Source organism: Oryctolagus cuniculus, chromosome 2 (genome assembly GCF_051225735.1).
Source record: "Oryctolagus cuniculus isolate XC-2025 breed Fujian yellow rabbit chromosome 2, ASM5122573v1, whole genome shotgun sequence".
NCBI classification, from domain to species: Eukaryota; Metazoa; Chordata; class Mammalia; order Lagomorpha; family Leporidae; genus Oryctolagus; species Oryctolagus cuniculus.
Window position 1 is genome coordinate 45,713,806 of NC_142868.1, and position 23,520 is coordinate 45,737,325.

At 42.5% G+C, this 23,520-nt stretch overlaps 1 long non-coding RNA gene across 1 annotated transcript; it reads left to right on the forward strand.

Annotated features, from left to right (window-relative positions):
- The first annotated feature begins 1,522 nt into the window (after positions 1 to 1,522).
- LOC127490258 (uncharacterized) lies at positions 1,523 to 21,787 on the forward strand. The gene is made up of 3 exons (XR_007918106.3): positions 1,523 to 1,652; positions 14,903 to 15,249; positions 21,604 to 21,787. It is a non-coding gene; the product is annotated as an uncharacterized LOC127490258 (long non-coding RNA).
- Positions 21,788 to 23,520: the final 1,733 nt, after the last annotated feature.

Here is a 23,520-nt window from a genome sequence, read left to right on the forward strand (position 1 = left end):
AGTCTAAAACTGAAGTAGGAGAAGTTGGATTTTGTGCCTACAACTTTTGCCTGGTCACAATTCAAAACACTCGGAGTCTATATTCCCAGATGGAACCCTGATCTCTCCTCCATTACGAAACTTCCTGTCCTTATCTCATCCATCCAGCAATAAAGATGTTAATCCATAAATGGATCCATGCTAATAAGCTAACAGGGAAAGGACATATTAGCTGCATCTCTCCTGCCTAATGGTTAGACTCTCACCTACTACTACCTCTAACACGAGGAATTTCAGCTCCGTAAGTAAATGGACTGAGCACGTACCAGGCTCTGGCGCCGGAGCCTCACGCCCGGCTCACCGTCTCCTCCTTGTTGCCACCACACCTCCTGTCTACTCGTTCGTGCTCGCTCCTGCATTCACGGAGACTATTCGGCCCCAGCTTTCTTCTGCCACAGCTCCGGCTCCATCCTCAGAAACTTCAGGTCTCACCTACAACCCCTAGAAGACCACAGATCCTCAGCTGCCAGCAGCCTCGGAGCCGATGGCCACCTTCTGTGTTCCGCCCCGTCATCCGCTCCTACAGCCCTGCCCCGAACTCCTTATCGCCAGAGGCTGGATCCAAATCCACTCAAAGCCAGGAGAGCTTTCACTGCCCCACCCCCAATATTTACCACATGTGGAGAATCCCACAGGAGTCTGAAAAAGAGTCACGGATCACCGCTTACCTGAAAAGGAGATGAACTGTGGAAACTCCACGGGAAAACACTGAGTTAGAAAGTTACCACTAGCCACAAAATAAAAAGTGAAGTGGAGTTCTAAGTCAGGAGCTGAGGCAATACCTAACGGCTGTTAGGGAGACGCTCCTAATCATACCAAGCAGACATCTCTGGTCAGTCAGATAACACTGCGCTACGGGCAATACCCTCCTGCCCACGCTGACTGGACAGTTCAAACATAAGACGTGAACAGTATTGACTGGACTGCTCAGCTGCAAGCAAGGAGGAAACAGCATTGATTGGACAACAAGTTGGCGATGGCAAGCTGGAGGACTGCCGGAAATGAGGATAAAAAGGGAGCCCGTGCACCGCTCTCCATCCTTTCAAGGATCATGGCCTGGTGCGTGTAAACCACCGGGAGCGGAAGAAAGAAGAGCGGAGCTGTCACTGGGCTGTCACTGACGAGATCCTGACCCGCTCCTGACCTGTCCCAGCCACGGCTTTCTGAGCTGCGTCCGTTCCTGAGCCGTTTCAGCCGCAGTCTCCTGTGCGGCTTTAGCCGCATGAGCCGCCCTGTTCCTGTCTAGTGCCCGTCTGATAAAAGTTGCTGTAACACTTTCGGCTTTGCCGCCGAACCAAGGGCCCAGTGTGTGTGAACCTCTGGATCTCCACGCATCCGGAGCTGAAGAGGCAGCCCGCTAGCTTTGGCTAAGCGGCACAAGGCGAGGACGGGATCAAGCGGCCAGCGGCGCTGCTGCATTGCCGCCCTGCTGTCGGGCCTGACCAGCAGAGCCGCCTCGCCTGGAGTCCTTATCAGCCCGCTGCCAGAGCTGACCGCAGAGCCGGACCAGGCCTCTCAGCAGGGGACCTCTCCAACTTCTCGCCTTGTTGCCCGCCTGGGAACTTTGAGCCTACCGCCCAGAGTGATAGCCTTCCCATGACTTCCGGCTGCCTGTAAGTGACTGGTCCGAGTTCTGTCCCTGCTGGGACGTTGAACCCTGGACACTATACACTCCCCACTGGAGAAACACATTCGTGACAGTGATCCGAGCCTAGATACGTAGCAAACCAATGTTATGTATTGAATCTTTTGCTGTGCTTGTGTTGTTCATTGTGATAGTACTTGATTATTTTAATAGTGTTTGTTGTGACTTATGGTATAAGAATATTGATTTTCTGGCCGATAGTGATATTGTTAAGATTAGGTATATATATTGAGATAAGTAGTTATGTTAAGCTAAGTAATTCAGTAAGTGTGTTAAATTAGCTATAAATTATGATAAGTGGTATTATTGACATTATTGATAGTGATATTAGTGATATTGATAAGTGTGTTAAGTAGTTATGTTAAGTTAGGTGACTAGGCCAAGTAGTTAAGCTAAGTAGTTACGTTAAGCTAAGTAGCTAAGTTAAATATTTAAGTCACATTAAGTAGTGGTGTTAAGTTTATTGATAAGTGTACTAAATAATATATATTGATAAGTATATTGATATAGATGAGTATATTGATCTTAATAACTAAGCAGTGGAGAATGTAATAAACCCCTGGTGTGTCCCTGGTGTGTAAGCAATAAAAATCATTTATAGGAAAGGCAATCTTGTGTCCATGTGTTCCTTTCTTCCCCATGACTGACAAGTCGTACGTTGCACCTGCTACTGTCGAGCAGTAGCAGTAGGCGCTCGTGACACCACATGCTTAAAACAAACAAAAAACTCTCTCATTAACCTTTCCTGGAATTATAAGTCACTGGAAGCTACCAGCCTCTGGAGACAAGAGGATCGGGCACAGCCTCACGACCACTAGCCTACAACAGAATCTAAGATATCAGGCCGGTGCTGTGGTGTAGTGGGTAAAGCCATCGCCTACAGTGCCAGCATCCCAAATGGGTGCCACTTTGAGACATAGCTGTTCCACTTCTGATCCAGCTCTCTGCTATGGCCTGGAAAGGCAGTGGAAGATGGCCCAAGTCCTTGGGCCCCTGCACCCACGTCGGGGGCCTGGAGGAAGCTCCTGGCTCCTGGCTTCGGATCCACGCAGCTCTGGCCGTTGCAGCAAATTGAGGAGTGAGCCAGCAGATGGAAGACCTTTCTCTCTCTCTCCTCTCTCTCTCTGCCTCTCCTTCTCTTTCTGTGTAACTCTGACTTTCAAATAACTAGATTAATTAAAAAAAAAAGAACATGAATCTCAGGTGAGGCATCAGCGCTGCCCGGCAAGCATCTTGTGTTTGCTCTGGTTCCTTCCTGCTCCCATTCTTTCAGGGATTGCTTCATATTTCCCTCTGGCTCCTTAGGCCGCCAACATCTTATCCATCCCTGTGCTTAATGACCTTGTTTCCTACTTCACTCTGAAAATTGATCAGACCGGGAGAACTGTCACAAGCTCCCTCCAGCACTCGTCTCTGTGGGGAGCAACTCGGACTAAGACTGTTACTGGAATTAAGACTTATTCTATGCATCTGCTCTCCCACAATATGGCGCTGGGAGAGGAGGAAATAGCTCTACACAGCTGCCTCCAGTTCAACCAATAAACAGCAGGACCTGCTCCTGATTGGAGGAGAGCAGCGTACTCGGCGTGTGGGTAGCAGAGTTGGGATTGGTGGAAGAGGACTATAAAGGAGGAGAGAGACAACATGCACCGGGAACATCTATCTGAAGGAACACCTGTGCAGCCCCCGAGAGAGCCGGCCGGTGGTATGCCGCTCCCCCGCGGAAGTGGGGAAAGTGGCAGGGGGAACCGCCCTTCCACAGAGGTGGAAGGGTCGGCAGCCAACCCGGGAAGAACCAGCAGCAAACCCGGGGAGGGCCGAGCAGACAAAAGAACAGCGCAGGGTCCTGTGTCGTTCCTCCACGAAGAGGGGGAGCGACAGTCTCCTCCTCTGGTGTCCACACACTCTGCACCGTCTCCTGTTACTCTGGAGGAGCTACAGGAGATGCTGGGGTCCTAAGCAACATCTTAACAACTACACCAAATATGCTGGCTCCTCAGTCCAAACTGTTTAAAGATATCTATTTAGGGGCCAGCGCTGTGGTGCAGTGGGTTAACACCCTGGCCTGAAGCACCGGCATCCCATATGGGCGCTGGTTTGAGACCTGGATGCTCCACTTCTGATCCAGTTCTCTGCTATGGCCTGGGAAAGCAGTAGAAGATGGCCCAAGTCCTTGGGCACCTGCACCCACATTGGAGACCTGGAAGAAACTCCTGGCTTTGGATCAGCACAGTTTCTGCCATGTGGCCATCTGGAGAGTGAACCATAGGATGGAAGACCTCTCTCTTTCTCTATGCCTCTCCTCTCTCTGTGTAACTCTGACTTTCAAATAAATAAATAATCTTAAAAAAAGAAAAAAGATTTATCTACTTATTTGAAACCAGTTCATCTTACAAAAAAAAAAAAAGATTTATTTATTTGAAAGAGTTACAGAGAGAGGTAAAGCCAGAGAGAGAGAGATCTTCCATTCCACTGGTTCACTCCACAATGGCCACAACGGCCAGAGCTGAGCTGATCTGAAGCCAAGAGCCAGGAGCTTCTTCCCAGTCTCCCATGTGGGTGCAAAGGCCCAAGGACTTAGGTCATCTTCTACTGCTATCCCAGGCCATAGCAGAGAGCTAGATAGGAGGTGGGGCAATCGGCTCTCAAACCGGCACCCATATGGGATGCCAGGGCTTCAGGCCAGCGCTTTAACCTGCTGCACCACAGTGCCGGCCCCGAAACCAGCTCAGCTTTTTAAGGGCGTAGAATGGAGAGCAGGGGGTGGAACCATATTTCCTGAACACCTACTTTGTGTGAGGCATTGACCTCATTTAGTCTCAAAACAACCCTGTGTGATAGGTATGATCATGCCGAGTTTGAAGATTTGGAAACTGAGAACCTGGCTAAATGACTAGATTTTTTCCATATTCTTATTATGGATTTTACAAGCGATGCAATAATAACTCCCTGCTGTGTTGATCAACACAGGCTGGGCCAGCTGCAGGTGCCCACACCTCCATCTCTCCAGAGAGCCCAGAGTGCTGAACATCTTAACAGCTAGGCCAAATACCCATTCTAGTTGTACAGAATTTTCTTGTGTTGATTTTGTATTCTGCTACTTTGCTAAGTTCATGTATTTATTCTAACATAATAAGTATTCTATTCTATTATTCTAACATAATAATTATTGTGGAATCTTCATAGAATTTTCTACAATTTCTTACCATCTTTAAATGGAGATAATTTACTTTTTCCTTTCCAATCCAGATGCTATGTAATTTTTCTGACCTCAGTGCTCTGGCTAGAACTTCTGGTACTGTATTAAAGAAGCAGTGAAAGCAGACATCTGATCTTAGAGGGAACGCTCCCAGTCTTTCACCACTGGTGATGCTATCTGTGAGTTTTTCATCATGCTGCAGTAGTTTCTATTCCTCTGCACCTGTTGAGTATTTGTGTCGTGAAAGTATGTGGCTTTTGTCAAATGCTTTTTCTGCCTCAATTGAGATGATCATGTGTTTCTTTTCCCATTATTTTGCTGTTTATTCACTTCCCAAATGCCTGACAAAAAAAACTGGAGCTGGGCCAGGCTGAAGCCAAGAGCCAGGAACTCCACTGGGTTCTCCCACATGAATGGCAGGGATCCAAACACTTGAACCACCATGCTGCCTGCCAGGGTACTTAAGACGCTAGATGGGAAGTGGAGGCAGGGCTGGATCCCAGGTATGTGGGCAAACCAAAGGACAGCTTAATCCACTGTGCCACTATGCTAGCCTCCTTTCCACACTTTTTTTTTTTAAAGACATTTTATTTATTTATTTGAGAGGTAAGTTATAGACAGAGGGAGAGAAAGAGAAAGGTCTTCCATCCACTGGTTCACTCCCCATATGGTCACAATGATGGGAGCTGAGCTGATCTGCAGCCAAGAACTAGGACATTCTCCCAGGTCTCCCAGGTGGGTGCAGGAACCCAAGCACTTGGGCCATCTTTCACTGCTTTCCCAGATGCCTTAGCAGGGAGCTGGGTTGGAAGAGGAGCCGCCAGGACTAGAACAGTCACCCACATGTGATACTGGTGCTGCAGGCGGAGGCTTAGGACACTGTGCCACAGCGCCGGCCCCTTTTCCACCACTTTTGAAGGACAGTTTTGCTGAATATAGGGTTTTTGGTTGACGGCTTTCTTCCCTCAACACTTTGTATATGTTGGCCCACTGCCTTTGGTCTCCATAATTTCTGATGAGATGTCTGCTGATATTCTTATTGAGAATTCCTCCTATGTGGCAAGTTGCTTCTCCCTTGCTGCTCTCGAGGGTCTTTGTTTTTTCAGTTTGATTGTAATTGTCTTAGTGTGGGTCTCTTTGAGTTTACCCTATTTGGCATCCGAAGGTTCCAAAAGGCACTTTTCCCTCTCTCCACCCCCAGAAGATGAATGCTTCCTCAAATCTTCATGTATTTCAGCCACTCTGATCTCTACTCTCACAGGACTGTTTGCAAGTACTTACCAGTTAAGAGGGGACTTTCTTTCTAGCTCTATCCCCTTTTCCAAGTGCAGTTTTTCTAGACCCTCTGGTTCTCTGCAGTTTGGTAATGGGATAACTAGAGAAATCTCCACTGTGGAATAGTGTTTATTTTTCTACTTTAGGTAATTTGAAATCTGTAGTGTTTGTCTTCTTGTTATGTGAAAATGTGTAATTTGTATAATTTAATTCTTCCTATTAAATACTAAGAGGTAAATATGGAGGGATTTGGAGACCAGCACTGTGGTGCAGTGGGTTAACACCTTGGCCTCAAGCGCCGGCATCCCTTATGGGTGCTGGTTCAAGACCCTGCTGTTCCACTTCCTGTGCAGCTCTCTGCTATGGCTTGGGAAAGCAGTAGAAGATGGTTCAAGTCCTTGGGCCCCTGTACCCACATGGGAGACCCAGAAGAAGCTCCTGGCTCCTGGCACACCTCCAGCTGTAGCAGCCATCTGGGGAGTGAACCATAGGATGAAAGACTGCTCTTTCTCTCTCTCTCTCTGTCTCTCCTCTCTCTGTGTAACTCTGACTTTCAAATAAATAAATATAAATAAATAATATAACATAAATAAATAAATAGAAATATGGAGGGATTTGGACTGGGTGGTAACTGTTACTTTGGCTACCGATTTATTTTAACTGTCATTCTTTTTTCTCTCTTTCCCTTTCCTTCCTTCCTTCCTTCCTTCCTTCCTTCCTTCCTTCCTTCCTTCCTTCCTTCCTTCCTTCCTTCCTTCCCTTCCTCCCTCCCTCCCTCCCTCCCTCCCTCCCTCTTCTCTCTCTCTTTAAATTTTCAACTACTTGAAAGACAGAGAGAGGTTTTCTACCCACTGGTTCACTCCCAAATCCTGCAAAAAATATTCATTTATACAGTAAGGAAAAACCTCCTCATCTTCATCTCATCCTAGGCACCATGAGGCCCCACCACAAACACCCACCCAGCTTGTGTGCTCCACACACCACTGTCCAGGTGGAAGGGGCAACCACTGCTGCTCCTCACTCATCCAGGAAACGCGGGAAAGGAAGCGCAGGGCAGGGAGGGGAGCCAGTGTGTGTGTCCGAGCCCTCGCTGCCCTACCATGCTCTCCTGCTGGGGCTCACAGTGAATTCGGGGATCTCTTTGTTCCTACGCCCACTTCCCACCTGGGCCACCTTCCGCCACACCAGTGGAGTTGGTGACTGAGGTTCTCTCTAGGCTGGATGTGACTTTGATGGGCTTTAGGTGACAGCCAGTGGGAGAAGGCTGGCTGTTTCTGGTAGAAAAATTCCCCAAATTCAATTGTCCCCATGGCAAAAAGAAAAAAAGGCATGCACATGTGCACACAACCCACACAGCACAAACAGCTCACTCCATGCACACAGACGGGTTCCTCCCAAGCCCGAGTCCCTCTGCCTCCCCGTCTGGCCTCAGACCTGATCACCTAAGGATGGGCCTGCCTCACTTCCTGGACGCCACACATCGTGCTCCTGCCCAGAGGCGGCCGCCACTTGGGAAAGACTCTAAGAGGAGCAGGGACTACTGCGGCTGAGAGGCAGCCTCTACTGACCCTCCAGGCAAGGGAGGGAGGGGCCCTAGGCATTGCTCAGAACCCACACCACTGGGACTGAGGCCCTCCTGGGCCTGGGGAAGTCACGTACCCTCTTCCGCCCCACGCCAAGGCTTGCACTTGCTCTGGCCCGCTGCAGAGCCCATTTCTCCAAGGATGTCACAAAAATGGCTTGTTCGTGGGAAAGAAGCCAAGGTGTGTGGGACACTTAGCAGGTGAGGTAGCCTACAAGCAGGAGGAGCAGCAGGACCACTCTGGCAGGACCACACCCACTGATGGTGGCCAACGAAGCCCCTCGTGGCAAATGCAGGGGCACCTTGTTGTGTGGGTCAGATGGGAACCCAGGAAAGCAGGGCTTGTGAAGTCCCCCACGACCCTGCCAGGGGCAGCTGAAGGACGTACTGCTTCAAGGTTATCAAGAGGGAAGGATGGCTGGGCATGCGTGGGCTCCCTGGTGGCAGTGTCTCAGGAGATCGGCACCACAGCAGTAGCAGCCTGGGCCTAACAGGGTTCCCAGACAAAACACCATCCTGAGCCCCAGGGCATGGGCACCAACAGGAGCTCCCTCTGCTCTGCTAGGGAGAGGCCCTCGTGTACACAGAAAGCAGGCGCTCCTAGGAAGCCCTCCTCTAGCCCCAGCCCCAGCCCCAGCTGCACTGCCCTCGGCGGGTGGATATTCCCCCTTTGGTTTTCTGAGGGGTGTGGGAAGGTGAAGGGGGGAGTTTCATACAAGCTTTTTCTTCCACAATCAAACTTTAAAAAACAACAGTCTCAGAAGAGGATGAGGAGGAGCAAACACCACACATTTTTTGGAACTCAGACACCCAGACAGAGACAGACAGATGTCTAGAATTCCATCTGGGTCTACCATGTGGGTGGCAGGGGCACAAGTACTTGAGCCATTATCTGCTGCCTCCAGGGATGCATTAGCAGGAAGCTGGATTGGAAGCAGAGTAGCTAGGACTTGAACTGGCACTCTACATGGGATGTAGGAATTGCAAGTAGCAGCCACCTTCATGCCTGCCCCCTTCACCCTCATTCTTTTTTGTTGTTGTTAAGATTTTATTTAGGCCGGTGCCGCGGCTCAATAGGCTAATCCTTTGCCTTTTGGTGCCGGCACACCGGGTTCTAGTCCCAGTCGGAGCGCCGGACTCTGTCTCAGTTGCCCCTCTTCCAGGCCAGGTCTCTGCTAGGGCCAGGAGTGCAGTGGAGGATGGCCCAGGTACTTGGGCCCTGCACCCCATGGGAGACCAGGAGAAGCACCTGGCTCCTGCCTTTGGATCAGCGCGGTGTGCCGGCCGCAGTGCGCCGGCTGCAGCGGCCATTGGAGGGTGAACCAACGGCAAAAGGAAGACCTTTCTCTTTGTCTCTCTCTCTCACTGTCCACTCTGCCTGTCAAAAAAAATTTTTTTTTATTTATTTGAAAGGCAGAGCTACCAAGAGAGGGATAGATCTTCCATCCACTGGTTCCCTCCCCAAACAGCCACAATGACTAGAGCTGGGCCAATCCAAAGCCAGGAGCCAAGAGCTTCTTCTGGGTCTCCCATGTGGGTACAGGAACCCAAGGACTCGGGCCATCTTCCATCATTTTCCCAGGCACATTAGCAGGGAACTGGATCAGAAGGGAAGCATCCAGGTCTCAAACCAGCACCCATATGGGAATGCAGGCACCGCAAGAATCAACTTTACTCACTACACCACAGCACCAACCCCTTAGCCCTTATTCTTGAAAGACAGTTTCCTGGCTTAGAATTCTTGGTTTATAGTTGTTTTCCTTGATATATTCTTGTCTTTTGGCTTTCACTATTGCTGTAGAGAAATCAGCCTTCACTGTAGTTGCTACTTTTTTTTGTTTTTAAGATTTTATTTATTTGAGAGAAAAAAAACTCAAAGAGAGGGAGAGTGAGAGGAAGGTCCTCCATCCGCTGGTTCACTCCCCCAAATGGCCGCATCGGCTGGAGCTGAGCCAATCCGAAATCAGGAGCTTCCTCCAGGTCTCCCACGGGGAAGCAAGGGCCTGAGCACTTGGGCCATGCTCTACTGCCTTCCCAGGCCATAAGCAGAGAGCTAGACTAGTTGGAACTGGCGCCCATCTGGGACACTGGTGCAGCAGGCAGAAGCTTAGCCTACTAAGCCACAGCGCTGGCCCTGTCGTTGCTATTTCTTTGTGACTTACCTGTCTCTGCTCTGGCTGCCTTATTTTTTCTCTTCATATGTTCTTTCACTTTCTTATAAGGTGTCTAAGTGCAACTGAAAATAAAATCGTGAAACTCACCGAGCTCCATGGACTTGACAGTGTCTTTTAACAGTCCCAGAGAATTCAACCATTAGCACTTCATATAGGTCTTTGCCTCCTCATTCTTTTAAATATCATTTATTTACTTATGCCATGTTACTTCCTTAGTTAAAATGCTTCAATGGCACTATTTTTCACTTTAACCAATATCCATATTCTTTACCAACACCCTTAAGAATCTCCTTATAGGATGCTGTTACTTCATAACCTGAAATTAGTCTGCTGATTTATTACTTATCATCTGTGTTCTCCCTTTAGACTCAAACTTCAGATTACGAGACTGTACGTTTCTTTTTCTTTTCTTTTCTTTCTTTTTTTTTTTTTTTTTTTTTTGACAGGCAGAGTGGACAGTGAGAGAGAGAGAGAGAAAGGTCTTCCTTTGCCGTTGGTTCACCCTCCAATGGCCGCCGCGGCCGGCGCACCACGCTGACCCGATGGCAGGAGCCAGGTACTTCTCCTGGTCTCCCATGGGGTGCAGGACCCAAGTACCTGGGCCATCCTCCACTGCACTCCCTGGCCACAGCACTGCAAGGCAGAGGATTAGCCTAGTGAGCCACGGCGCCGGCCGAGACTGTACGTTTCAATTGTCTGTTTTGTTCCCTATCATAATCTTGGCAATTAATGTGACCAATTAGTAATTATTAGTATTATATAATTAGTAATTATTACTAATAATAATCTATAACACTCCTTGTATCCTCAGTCCTCATGTTAGAAGCAACTTCTTACTCATTTGTGCTTCCATAATACCCTGAACTCACCAATACTGCAGTACTCAGATGTTTCACAGTTTATTTCCTCACTGTACTGTGAACTTTGCAAGAGGAGAAACCACATCATTTTCTTATTTGAATGTCTAGGGTAAGGAGTAAGTAAACAGATGAGTACTTAGCTAATGAATGAATGAATAAATGCTATTGACTGATAACAATGGCTTGACACATCATTTTCTAAAATGACTTGTGTAAGACAAGAGAAACAATACACGATGCTTGACTCTTGGGAAAAAAACTCTGACAGCTTACAACAGCCTTAGAATCAAATATATCATGTTGCTGCAAAAGAGCTTCTACGATCAACAGGACAGGAGAAGGAAGGAAGAATTATTAGATCCAAAGATTTAGTTTGTTTTCTCCTTAGTATCTCTGCATTTGCTAATTAATTTTAGTGCCATTGTAATGGCTCCAGAAATAAACTAATTTCTGGCAGTCACATGGCCTACACAGTCTGGGTTTTTCTGAAATGCTTATCATCACACTGAAAAGTGCAAGGATTCGCTTGGAATCCACTAAATGATGGCTGAGTAGCACATAGATTGTTTCTGCCATAGGGACTGCTACATGTGGTTCCCTTGGGCAAACTCAATGTGGCCCAACTTCTTTCCAGAGAATAACCTCCCTTCTTCTGCCCTTTGGCCACCTCCACAGGTGGGAAACCAGACGCTTGCATACAGATATAGCATGTGAATTTACTGGCTATCTTTAGCAAATTTCTAAAAAGTCTAGTGTCTAAAACATTTCCAAAATAAAAACATGTTTTGTTGACTCACTTCACGTGAAGCGTTTATATATTCCTGTTGTCCTTATTATTGTACATGTGTACATCTAGTATTATTTGAGGTTGTTGATTACTTTCTGTTAGCACTGCAGGATCTTTAGTCTTCAGCTGTCTGCAGACAATGAAAAGAGCTCATTATAATTCTTCTGCAGCAGAATGGAAGACAGTGACTTGTCAGTACCTTAGCAAAAAGCGTTTTTTTCTTTTAAAGATTTTATTTATTTATTTGAGAGGTAGTTACAGACAGTGAGAGGGAGAAACAGAGAAAGGTCTTCTGTCCGTTGGTTCACTCCCCAAATGGCCGCAACGGCCAGAGCTGCACTGATCCAAAGCCAGAAGCCAGGTGCCCCTTCCCAGTCTCCCATGCGGGTGCAGGGGCCCAACGATTTGGGCCATCCTCCGCTGCTTTCCCAGGTCATAGCAGAGAGCTGGATCAGAAGTGGAACAGCCGGGACTTGAACCGGCGCCCTTATGGGATGCTGGTGCCACAGGCAGAGGATTAACCTACTGGGCCACGGCACTGGTCCCAGCAAAAAGCTTTTGTTATTTAAAAATTATTCTTGAGTACTTGATATCATAGTTTTTTGTTTTTAAAATAAGTAGATTTGTATGTAACTCGCTTTTATGTATGTGTACATTGTTCAAAAGTACCCAGAGATCAGGGAATAAATCTATGTTCCCTTTTTCATACTTGGTACACTTGAACAACTCAAATTTATCTGCTCTTTGTCTCTTTCTTTTAGTTATTTATTTATTTAAATATTTATTTATTTATTTAAAAGACAGAGTTTACCAAGAGAGAAAGACACACACAGAGCACTGGTTCACTCTCCAAATGGCCATGGCTGGTCTGAAGCCAGGAGCCAGGAATTTCTTCCAAGTCTCCCACATGGGTGCAGGGGCCCAAGTTCCACCCTCCACTGCTTTCTGCAGTGCATTAGCAGGGAGCTGGATCTTAAGTGGAGCAGCAGTGGACTTGAACCAGCACCTATAATATTGCAGATGGTGGCTTTACCCACTACACCTCAATGCTGGCCCCAATTTTGTCTCCTGACAAAATAATTTTTCTGGTTGGGAGAGTGTGGGGCTGCTAAAAATGTATGATTAGATTAGATTAGACAAAAAATGAGGAGTAGAATTTTAAGCATGAGGAAAGTAGGATGGAAGACAAAAAAAGGGAGATTTGGGAACAAATGACAAGAAGAGAACTGAAAAAATAATGGTGGAAAAAAAAAAGATGAAATCAGAAGAAAAGTAGCAGGGACTACTTGCTCTTACTAATCTCAACACCTCCCACTGCCTCCACCTACCTCAGCCGTGTGTTTCATGGCAACTGGCCAGGACTCTGAAATGCTTCTGATTCTTAATGGACTCCTTGGCCAATTTTCCATTACTCATTTGTTTATTGCCTATATGCTGCAGAATCAGAGGTGTGAGGCTTAGTACATTAGGTTTCTACTGGTTTAAGCAACACAGTATTATTATCTTACAGTTCTATAGCTCAGAAGTCTGCGGTGGGTCTCACTGACCAGAAAGCAGGAAGTCAGCAGTTCCTTTCTGGACACTTGGAGGGCAGAGTTCTTGCTTCTTTTGCTTATTCTGGTTGTTGGCAGAATTCCTGGCAGTTGTAGGACTGAGATCTGAAAGCCAATCCCAGTTTTGAAAGCATCCCCACTGCCACCCTAGCCTGATAACTGTTTTCAGTTGAGAAAATTAGAAAGCTCAAACATGAATTGAAGGCTTTCTAGGTAGGAGACTCTAACCAAGAATCTCTTCAACACAAACAGTAATAGGTTCTCAAAAACTAACGGAAGTGAAAAGGTAGCCAGAAAATAAATTGATCATGAATCACAGAATTCTAGAAAGGATCTGGCGATCATCTTAATTTGCTAACTTAAAAATCTGTTAAACTTTTTGAGATGATTGCAGATGTACATATTGTTTTAATAAATAGCTCATATCCAGTTTCCCCTAATGATAACATTTTTTGGTAACTATAATACAACATAAAAACCAGGAAACTGGCATAGCTACAACCCATCTGTTTTATTCAGATTCCATCAGTTTAACATGCACTCATTCGTGTGTGTATGTATACACACAGTTCTATGCAATCTGATCACATGTAGGTTTGTGTGACCAACACCACAGCTGAGAAACAGAAAAGGTTCATGGTTTTTGAAGTGGGCTCTTTGAGCTGTCAGAGTTTATCTGGATGCTTCAAGGGCTGCTGCAGGAGAGCAGGGTAAGGCGGCTAGGCCGAAGAAGTGGGATTCCTGGCACCTTGCTTTCTCTTTCAACAGAAGTCTGCTTTTCTCCGGTTTACCTACTGAGAAAGAATTTCATAGCTAAAAGCAACTGGCATAGCCCAGTTCTTTGCTTGCAGATGAAGGAGCTGGGCATGCATGGGTAGCTATGCACCACAGCACACAATGATTCGTTCTCAATCAGCTAATGATCAGCATTAGCCTACCAAGTTAGTTGATGGTCAAGGATAACACAACCAAAAAACCTCATTCTTTCCCTCACTTGTGAACACCCTCAATTCTCAGCATTTCCCCTTTATTCATATCATCAGCATCTAGACTGCCCGACTTCCAATGATCGGAGGGATCTGATTATTAAAAGGGGCTCCTGTTCTTCTGTGTAAATGTCGACTTAACAGAAGTACAGTATACATAAAAGTGTCCAGTGGACTCCCCACTGATTCTATGGCATCTGGAGATACATGTTCAGTTCTTCAGATGATTTTAAAAGAGATATTCTTAACCAGACTGTTTTGGAGAGGAATAATCAAGGTATGATAGGATGTCATAGGAGATTTGGAGAGTAAGAAAACAGGGACATGTTTTGACCACAGAAAAGATTTGGAGAAAACAGGGTACCTTTTTTCAAATGTCTAGAAAGTAGTCCTAAGAAAGAATTACTTAGCTGTAGAACAGCACCAACAATATAACAGCACCCACTCAATATAAGGAAAGCTTTATATAACAATTAGAGAGCAGTCTCAGAATGGGATGGAAGGTCTTACTTAGCCGTGAACTTCCTGCTACAGAACTCATTAAAGCAGAGGCTCGCAACGGAGGGTGTTTTGAAGGATTTCTGCACCAGGTGGGAAGCTGGACTTTATGAATTTGAAAGTTCCTTCCAAGTTAAGACTGTATGATTCAGGAAAGATACACACTACACTGCTAATGGAACTTTAAGTACTAGCTAGCCTACCCTTGCATGAAAAAAAAATTACTTGATATTTGCTTATATGAGTTACATTTCTTACTGGAAAACTGATATATTCTAATGTATTAATTTTTTTTTTTTGACAGGCAGAGTGGACAGTGAGAGACAGAGAGAGAGAGAGAAAGGTCTTCCTTTGCCGTTGGTTCACCCTCCAATGGCCGCTGCAGCCAGCGCGCTGCGGCCGGTGCACCACGCTGATCCGATGGCAGGAGCCAGGTACTTCTCCTGGTCTCCCATGGGGTGCAGGGCCCAAGTATTTGGGGCCATCCTCCACTGCACTCCCTGGCCACAGCAGAGAGCTGGCCTGGAAGAGGGGCAACCGGGACAGAATCCAGCGCCCCGACCGGGACTAGAACCTGGTGTTCCAGTGCTGCAAGGCAGAGGATTAGCCTAGTGAGCCGCGGCGCCGGCCTAATGTATTCATTTTTAACAGGTATTTCTTATGGCTCTATTTATGTGACTACTAGTGTTACTATGTACTGAGGATGTAACAATAAACAGAGATGGTTTTATCTACAGTGACAAAACAAGTGCAAAAGAAGGGTAAGATATAGGATGATGTGTGTTTTTATATTTTTATGTATCAGAGGTTTGTGATTCTCATGCTATTATGAATAAGAAAACTTAGTAATGTTGTAGGAATATGATATATGAAACTTAATTTTATGATAGCCGTGTAATATGTTAACTAGGCTGTTTAAATAAAGAAGCTGGAACATGAGGTACAAAACTACATTCAGATAATGATGACAGCAAAGAGAATAAATTATTCAATTTTATTAAAAATTTCCAATTTATAACCAAAATATACAACCACTACATTTAAAATCAGTTTGTACACTCACAGTTAAAGTGCTAAGAAAAAACATTTACAAAAACTGACATCAGTCTACTGTAAACAAAATAAATCTACAAGAGCAGAGTGCAAAGCACATCCAGCTAATGTGAAAATACAGTACATGCTCTAATACAGTGCACTTGCCCTATACATAGCTCAACAATGGCAACTTTCCCACTCACTTGGAAACGAATGAACAGTTTTAATGAATGTTTAAAACAGAAACATGAAGAATTAATGCCACAAAATTCAATCTGTAAACTTTATAACTAGATATTTATGTGATAAAGCAAGATTAAAAATTTAGAATCAATCTAGAATCACCTCTGCAATTCAACTGAGAAAAACTAAAATGCTAAGTGCCAGCTATTTAAAAACAGCAATTTTTTGGAACAGAGCAAATGGAATAATGCATTTTATAACTTTAAGTCTCCTGAAAAACTGAAAATGGGAAGACCTTTTTTTTTTTTCACAAGTATGAACAGTGTTCATCTGGAAATTTCGTATCAATGAACAGACAGATGTTGCTGTAAGGTGGAACACAATAACATAGAAACACTGATAGATTTTAAAAATTACAGGTGATACAGAACTAGGACACTCTGGATATCATTCTTGAACTGAAAGAAAAAAAACCCACATCTGCAGCCTTGACTTCATAAGACCCATGAACACAGGCAGTCAGCTCCCTTCCTGAAGGTCACTGAGGACATACAGCACTGAGACTTCACACGGTTTCAGAGCAAAGGGACATATTTTCAAATCAGGTCACTTCACGATTTCTGTTTCCTCAAAACAGTTCCACCAACATTAAATGATATTATTTTTACTTCTGTTTTAAAATAATATTCTACTCATTGAGATAATCTGTGCCAACAGCAATGTGTTTTTAACACAGATTTCTCTTTAAGAGAGATAAAAGTGATATGGTCACCAGCACTTTAATATGAACTGGTTAAAGCAAACTTCCTTTTTCTTAACAACTGAGATGGGTCATATTTTGGAAGTATTGTAAAGAATGATGATGGGGAATAGAAGCCAGCTAATAAGATTTTGGAGAATGTAGCATTTAAGGAATAGGTCAGATGGGAAGAGTATGGACGTAAGCAGGGCTCAGAGTTTCATGAGCATCCCCTAGGAAGAAGTATATCAACCACTTATTGATAGATCAAAGCTTTGTCAACTATAAAAATGTACACAACATTAAGATACCCAGAGTGATTCTACAATGTGTTAGATTAGCTTTTGCTGGCTAACATGTTTCTAAATTATTCATAGTAATATCATTTATATAAGGGGGTGTCTGAATTTGGAACAACATAATTCACAACTTTCTAGATCATAAAATTGAGAAATCCTTGCATAAGCACCTCATATTTTTATATTTACATATTTTTATTCTTATAATTTCAAACAGATATAAAGAAACCTTTAAATGGCATTTTATGGCAAACGTGTTGACTATGTAACACAGAAGTATTTATAGCATTCATAAATTTATTTAGTTTATTTGAGAGAGCAAGAGAGTGAGAGAGCGAGAGCGAGAGAGAGAGAAAAGAAGGCATATAAGAGAGCTCTTATCTACTCACTCCCCCAAATGCTCACAAAAGCTGGGATTGGGCCTGGTCAAAGCTGGGGCCGTGAATCTCCCATATTGGTGACAGGGACCCAACTACTTCAGCTATCACCTGCTGCCTCTCAGGGCCTGCACTAGGAAGCTACAATCTCAAGTGGGGCTGGGACTAGAATCCAAAAACTGGTAAGAGATATAAGTATCCCAAGTAGTGTCTTAACCAGTAGGCCAAAATCTCACCCTAAGATTCTATAGCTAGCAAAATTGGAGTCTTTATTAGGTATGAAGGGCAAAAAATTATTTTGCCTCTAAATAATATTTACAGACTAATCCTTTAATATGACAGAACTGCAAGTTATAGAAACTTAAAAACTATACAGACAATAAAAGACTTACATAATTTATGGATTCTCAAAAGGTATTTGCTTTGATTATTAAAGTCATTTTGATAACATGTCTTTTAAAAAACTAGGACATTTAATGACAAAACAAAAGCTTTTTGTGAAAAGATCTGTGGTTACCTGCAGAGTATCCTTCATAAACCTTCAGATAGTTTGATAAGAAAATTTCTCATTTCTCAGATGAGAAATTAATGAGTTCTGAAAATAAGACAAGACTCAAAAACAGCTTAGATTAAATAAACATGAGCTTTGAGCACTGCATATTACAGGAAATTATAATTAATTATTGACACATTTGTATAATATCCCAAATTCACTACCATATTAAAATACAGAAATTATTGGAATAAATTTAACCCAGGAAGCCAAAGATCTCTACAATGAAAATTATAAAACATTAAAGAAAGAAATAGAAGACATTAAAAAATGGAAAAATCTCCCATGTTCATGGATCGGCAGAATCAACATCATCACAATGTACATACTACCAAAAGCAATTTATAGATTCAGTGTGATCCCAGTCAAAATACCAATTACACTCTTTGCAGATCTATAAAAAAAAGATGCTAAAATTCATATGGAAATACGAGAGACCCTGAATAGCTAAAGCAATATTATACAACAAAAACAAAGCTGGAGACATCACAATACTTGATTTTAATACAAACTACAGGGCAGTTATAATCAAAACACCCTGGTACTGGCATAAAAACAGACCTATAGACCAATGGAACAAGATAGAAACTCCAGAAATCAACTCATGTGCCTACAATCAACTTATCTTTGACAAGGGAACTAAAATCAATCCCTGGAGCAAGGACAGTCTTTAACAAATGATGCTGGGGAAACTAGATCTGTGCATGCAGAACTATGAAACTAGACCTCTACCTTAGACCTTAAACAAAAATCTACTCAAAATGGATCAAAGACCTAAATCTATGACCCAATACCATCAAATTATTAGAGAACATTGGAGAAACCCTGCAAGACATTGGCATAGGCAAAGAATTCTTGGAAAATACCCTAGAGGCACAGGAAGTGAAAGCCAAAATTGATAAATGGGATTACATCAAGCTGAGATGCTTCTGCACTGCAAAAGAAACACTCAGAAAGTGAAGAGGCAACTGACAGAAAGGGGGAAAATATTTGCAAACTATGCAGCTGATAAAGGGTTAACATCCAGAATCTAAAAAAAGCTCAAGAAATTCAACAACAACAAAACAAACAATCCAGTTAAAGAAATGGGCAAAAGACTTGAACAGGCATTTTTCAAGAGAAGAAATTCAAATGGCCAACAGACACTTGAAAAAATGCTCAGGATCACTAGCCATCAGGGAAATGTGAATCTAAAACTTTTAATTTTGAAGAAACTCCTTTCATAGTTTTCTCAAATAACAAGACAAGACAATTTAATAGTTTTTGAGTTGTTAAATGAGACCTCCCTTCAGGAGCTGGGAGAAAGGGATGATGGCAGTAATATCTTTATCATGCCAAAGCAAATGTCTGAACCAGAGTCACACATCCACATATAAAATAATTTTAAACTTCAATGAGAAAACTCAAAGCAAGAATCTGGCATTTGAAAATAAAAGCAGAAAAACTGTTTTAAGTTAGCATTAAAGACATATGAAGTGAGATAATTCTAAAGAAGCTAGGTATTACAGAAAGATAAGTAATTCAGATTTAGTCTGATAGCTCACACCTAATCACAATGGCACCTATGATGTGAGCACTTCCCGATCTGCACAGTCCTTTTTATATTTTTCAAGCTCATATATAAAGGAAATACATCATTTTCAAGTACATTTTCACTTCAGTGAAATACAAAGAACTAGTACATTGATTTTGTTTCAGAAATATAGAATTATAGAAATATTTCTATTGATAAGATTACTTTAGGGAAAATTTATCTGGGGCAAGGTTAAGACAAGGTATCTGCAGATTTCCTTTTCAAAGCTGAGGGTAGGAGTAGTTAGGAGAAAAAGGAAAATGGTGGGTGGATAAATATAAATTAACTTTAGGATTATTTGGCTTATTTTATAGAATATACTATTAACAAAATCAAGAAAACATTCAATGAAGTTAGATCTGATTCAAATTTAACCAGTGTGACAACCAAAACTTGCAGACTGAAAAGTGAAAATAAATGTGGTGTTGTTATTCTGTTTATAGGCAATCAAATTAACATTTTCATAGTGTAGGCTTCTCTAAGAGAAAAGTTCGGCATCTAATTTGATTTCTAGAAGCCGGCAGTTACATGATCCAGTGAAATGACCAAAAAAAAAAAAAAAAAAAAAAAAAAAAAAAAAAACAGTGTAGGTAAAGAAATCACATGAGAAACGAATACATCTTTCCACTCAATTTTCCACTAACCACCAGGCCCCAAACCCAATAACTAGATATTGTCCAAGAGATTGTTAGGAGCTAATGCAGACAGGGCCAAGACAATGATCTTTACAAATAGCAAGGATCTCTTTGGCTTGATTCTCAAAGAACACTGTTAATCTTTGAGAGAACTGAAAGCTGGAACTAATAGAATCTCTACATTTTATTAGATGATAATTAAGATAATTAAGAAGCTTTCATGGAAACATTATGGAAAGAAAAAAATTCAAAACCATGTTTATCTCTAACAATATTTTAAACCAGGGCATTCACTTGCCTATGGCAATCAGGTGCTGTGCTAATTCAATGAATCTAAGAATGCAATTTCAGAATTGTTAAACAAAAAATTCAATCAACTCTTCTGAAATTTCCTTTATATTTTACAATTATTTTAATGTTGGTAAAACCTGACAGCTTTAAAGTTAGTCGCGAGCCAGTGTTAAAATCACTTTGGTCACTGATTTTTATCTTGAATATATTTTGTATAATACTGAGGCTTACTAGCTAACTAGAGGTCAAAGACCACAAAACTTTGTCTCATTCTTTTCTGTAAATCAACTTAAAGTACTTATGTTGGTGTTTAAAAAGATTTTTCCCACTTAAAAAACAGTTATGTCCACTATTTGTAACTTTTCCTTCATTTTTATTATCTGTAACATAACTTTCCTCCTTTACATTTACTTAAAGACTAGAAAACAAAGTTAAGGGACAGGAGTTTGGCACAGAGGTTAAGATACTGCTTGAGACACCTGCATTCATTAAAGTCCTGGCTCTTCTCCTAACTCCAGCGTCCTTCTAATATGCACCCTAGGAGGCAGCAGGTGAGAGCTCCAGTAGTTGGGTCCCTGTCACCTTGTGGGACACCCAGATTGAAACCCTGGCTCTTGGCTTTGACCTTGCCCAGCCCTAACTATTGTAGGACTTTGGGGAGAGGATGAATGAGAAATTTCTCCCTCTCTGCCTTTCAAATAAATAAACAGTCATGTTTTGAAAAAGAAAAAAGGCCGGCGCCGCGGCTCACTAGGCTAATCCTCCGCCTAGCGGCGCTGGCACACCGGGTTCTAGTCCCGGTCGGGGCGCCGGATTCTGTCCCGGTTGTCCCTCTTCCAAGCCAGCCCTCTGCTGTGGCCAGGGAGTGCAGTGGAGGATGGCCCAGGTGCTTGGGCCCTGCACCCCATGGGAGACCAGGAAAAGCACCTGGCTCCTGGCTCCTGCCATCGGATCAGCGCGGTGCGCCGGCCGCAGCGCGCCGGCCGCGGCGGCCATTGGAGGGTGAACCAACGGCAAAGGAAGACCTTTCTCTCTGTCTCTCTCTCTCACTGTCCACTCTGCCTGTCAAAAAAAAAAAAAAAAAAAAAAAAAAAGAAAAAGAAAAAGAAAAAGTTAATAACATATTTGAATCTTACCAATATGTATATAAACTGCATTAATAGTATAAGTTCTTTGAAAAATACAGTTCATGAGAAGTATGACAAGAATTGAAATAAGCCCAAAGTAATGATTGTAAGATGACCAAGAAAAAATAAAATCAGAGGTGGGTGGAACTTGACCCAGCACCTAATCTAATCCATTCTATCCCTCTTTTTACAGATGAGTAAGCAGAAGCCCCAGGAGGAAAAAATGCCTTGCCAAAGTTACATAGCTCACTGAAGAGGAGGCAAGACTAGAAATCGGGATTCCTAACTCAAAATCCTGTATTTTTAAAATAACATAATGCATTTTATTAATCATCACAAAACTCTGCCAATTTAGAAAATAAACTATTAAGCTCCAATTTTTTTAAAAAGTCAATATGCTCTACATAAAGAAATTATTTGCAAGTTAGTATATACACCAAGTTGACACAGAACCAAAACCTTACAGGCTACATAATAAAGTAATTCACCATACTCCAGGAAATGCAAAATAACAAGCATAAAAAAAAAAAAAACAAAAAACTAAAAACACTAACTTTAGCAAATGGTGACTGGCAAAATAATGGAAGTGGGTCTTCAAAATTTGAATAATTACAAGGTCAAAATTTTGTTTTCTGTCAGGGAAAACTGGTCACAGTGGCCAATAAAATGAGAGTCCATTATGAGCAATGTTATCATACCAATGAATATATCCAAGAAAAGACATAATAGATTTCCTGAGACAGGTGATTATATGAAACATACCTTAAGGAAATGACCTTTCAGTGCATTCAAATAGGCTGAACTACTCTATCTTACAGGAAATAATGTACTGGTTTAGGTTCTGAGTAACATATAAGTGAACACATTATTTCCTCTTATGGCAACAAAATTTTAATTTGCGGGGGGGGGGTGGCGGGGAGGGAGAAAGAGACAGATAGCTAGATATTCCAGTTACTTATTGGTCTACTCCCCTAAAGCCCTCAGGCACCTGGGAGCCAGGAACTCAATCCACATCTCCCATGTGAGTGGCAGGTACCAATTATTTGATCCATAACCTGCTGCCTCTCAGGGTCTGCACAGGTAGGAAGCTGGAATCAGAAGCCTGGGCTATGAGTTGAGCCCAGGCACTCCAATATGGGATGCAGGTGTCCTAGGTAACAGGAGTTTAACATCTTCCTAGAAGATTTGGAACCTGAGAGAAAACCGTAATCCTATATAAATTTATTAAAGAAGTATAAAATTCAAATTAAATTAGAAAAAAAGAAAAACTTGGGAGACTGATTACAGTCAGTTGAAAAGTAAAGGATGTTTAATCTTCCTTTGCTTTTCTCAAAATTCACATAACTAGAACCAAGGGAAAAAAAAAACTGTGAAGAGATGCCAACACGAGCTTTTTCAAATAAAATAGATTAAAGTTATGTAAGAATAAAGTATAAAATAATCCACTTGCTATGGAACATAGCTGAATTAAATGTAAACATTTTTCTTATTGTCATCAGTCATCAAAAAGCATAAAAGTTCAAAAGAATCATGAGTTCCCTTGTAAATCTAGATTCTATAAAAATGCTATCTGTGTGTTTGTGTGTGAAGAATGGGGAAAAATTATTCTTTAACACAAGTTTTTAAAAATTACGTCTACATATATACAAACAATTCCCATTGTAGTATGACTTAAAATATAAAGCTCTGTGCCATGAGAAACAGTGAAGTACCACAATCCCTTTCTCAAGACTCGTTCTCAAACACACAGAACTAGCTACAGAAAAACCTCCAAAGGAAGAAAGTTATAGGGCCTACATTCCTTTTTACAGTTTTGTATAAATTTCAGAAAAGTCAAGTTAATGTACCTATGTAATTCCATATGAAAGGAAAAATATAATGGAGATCCCCAAATTTCTACTGGACATTAGCTACAAATTCAACTTCACATAAGTTGAGAGTATCTTCTAGTATAATAAATATTAAAGAGCCCATACAACTTAATAGAATATACTCTTAAAAAGAATCTCATTTTTAATGGTTAATTGTATCATATGAATACTGGCCTAATTCCTATTTTGTTCTTATTGCTAAAAAATAAATACCAGGGAGGATAACTTCGTTTTCTGCA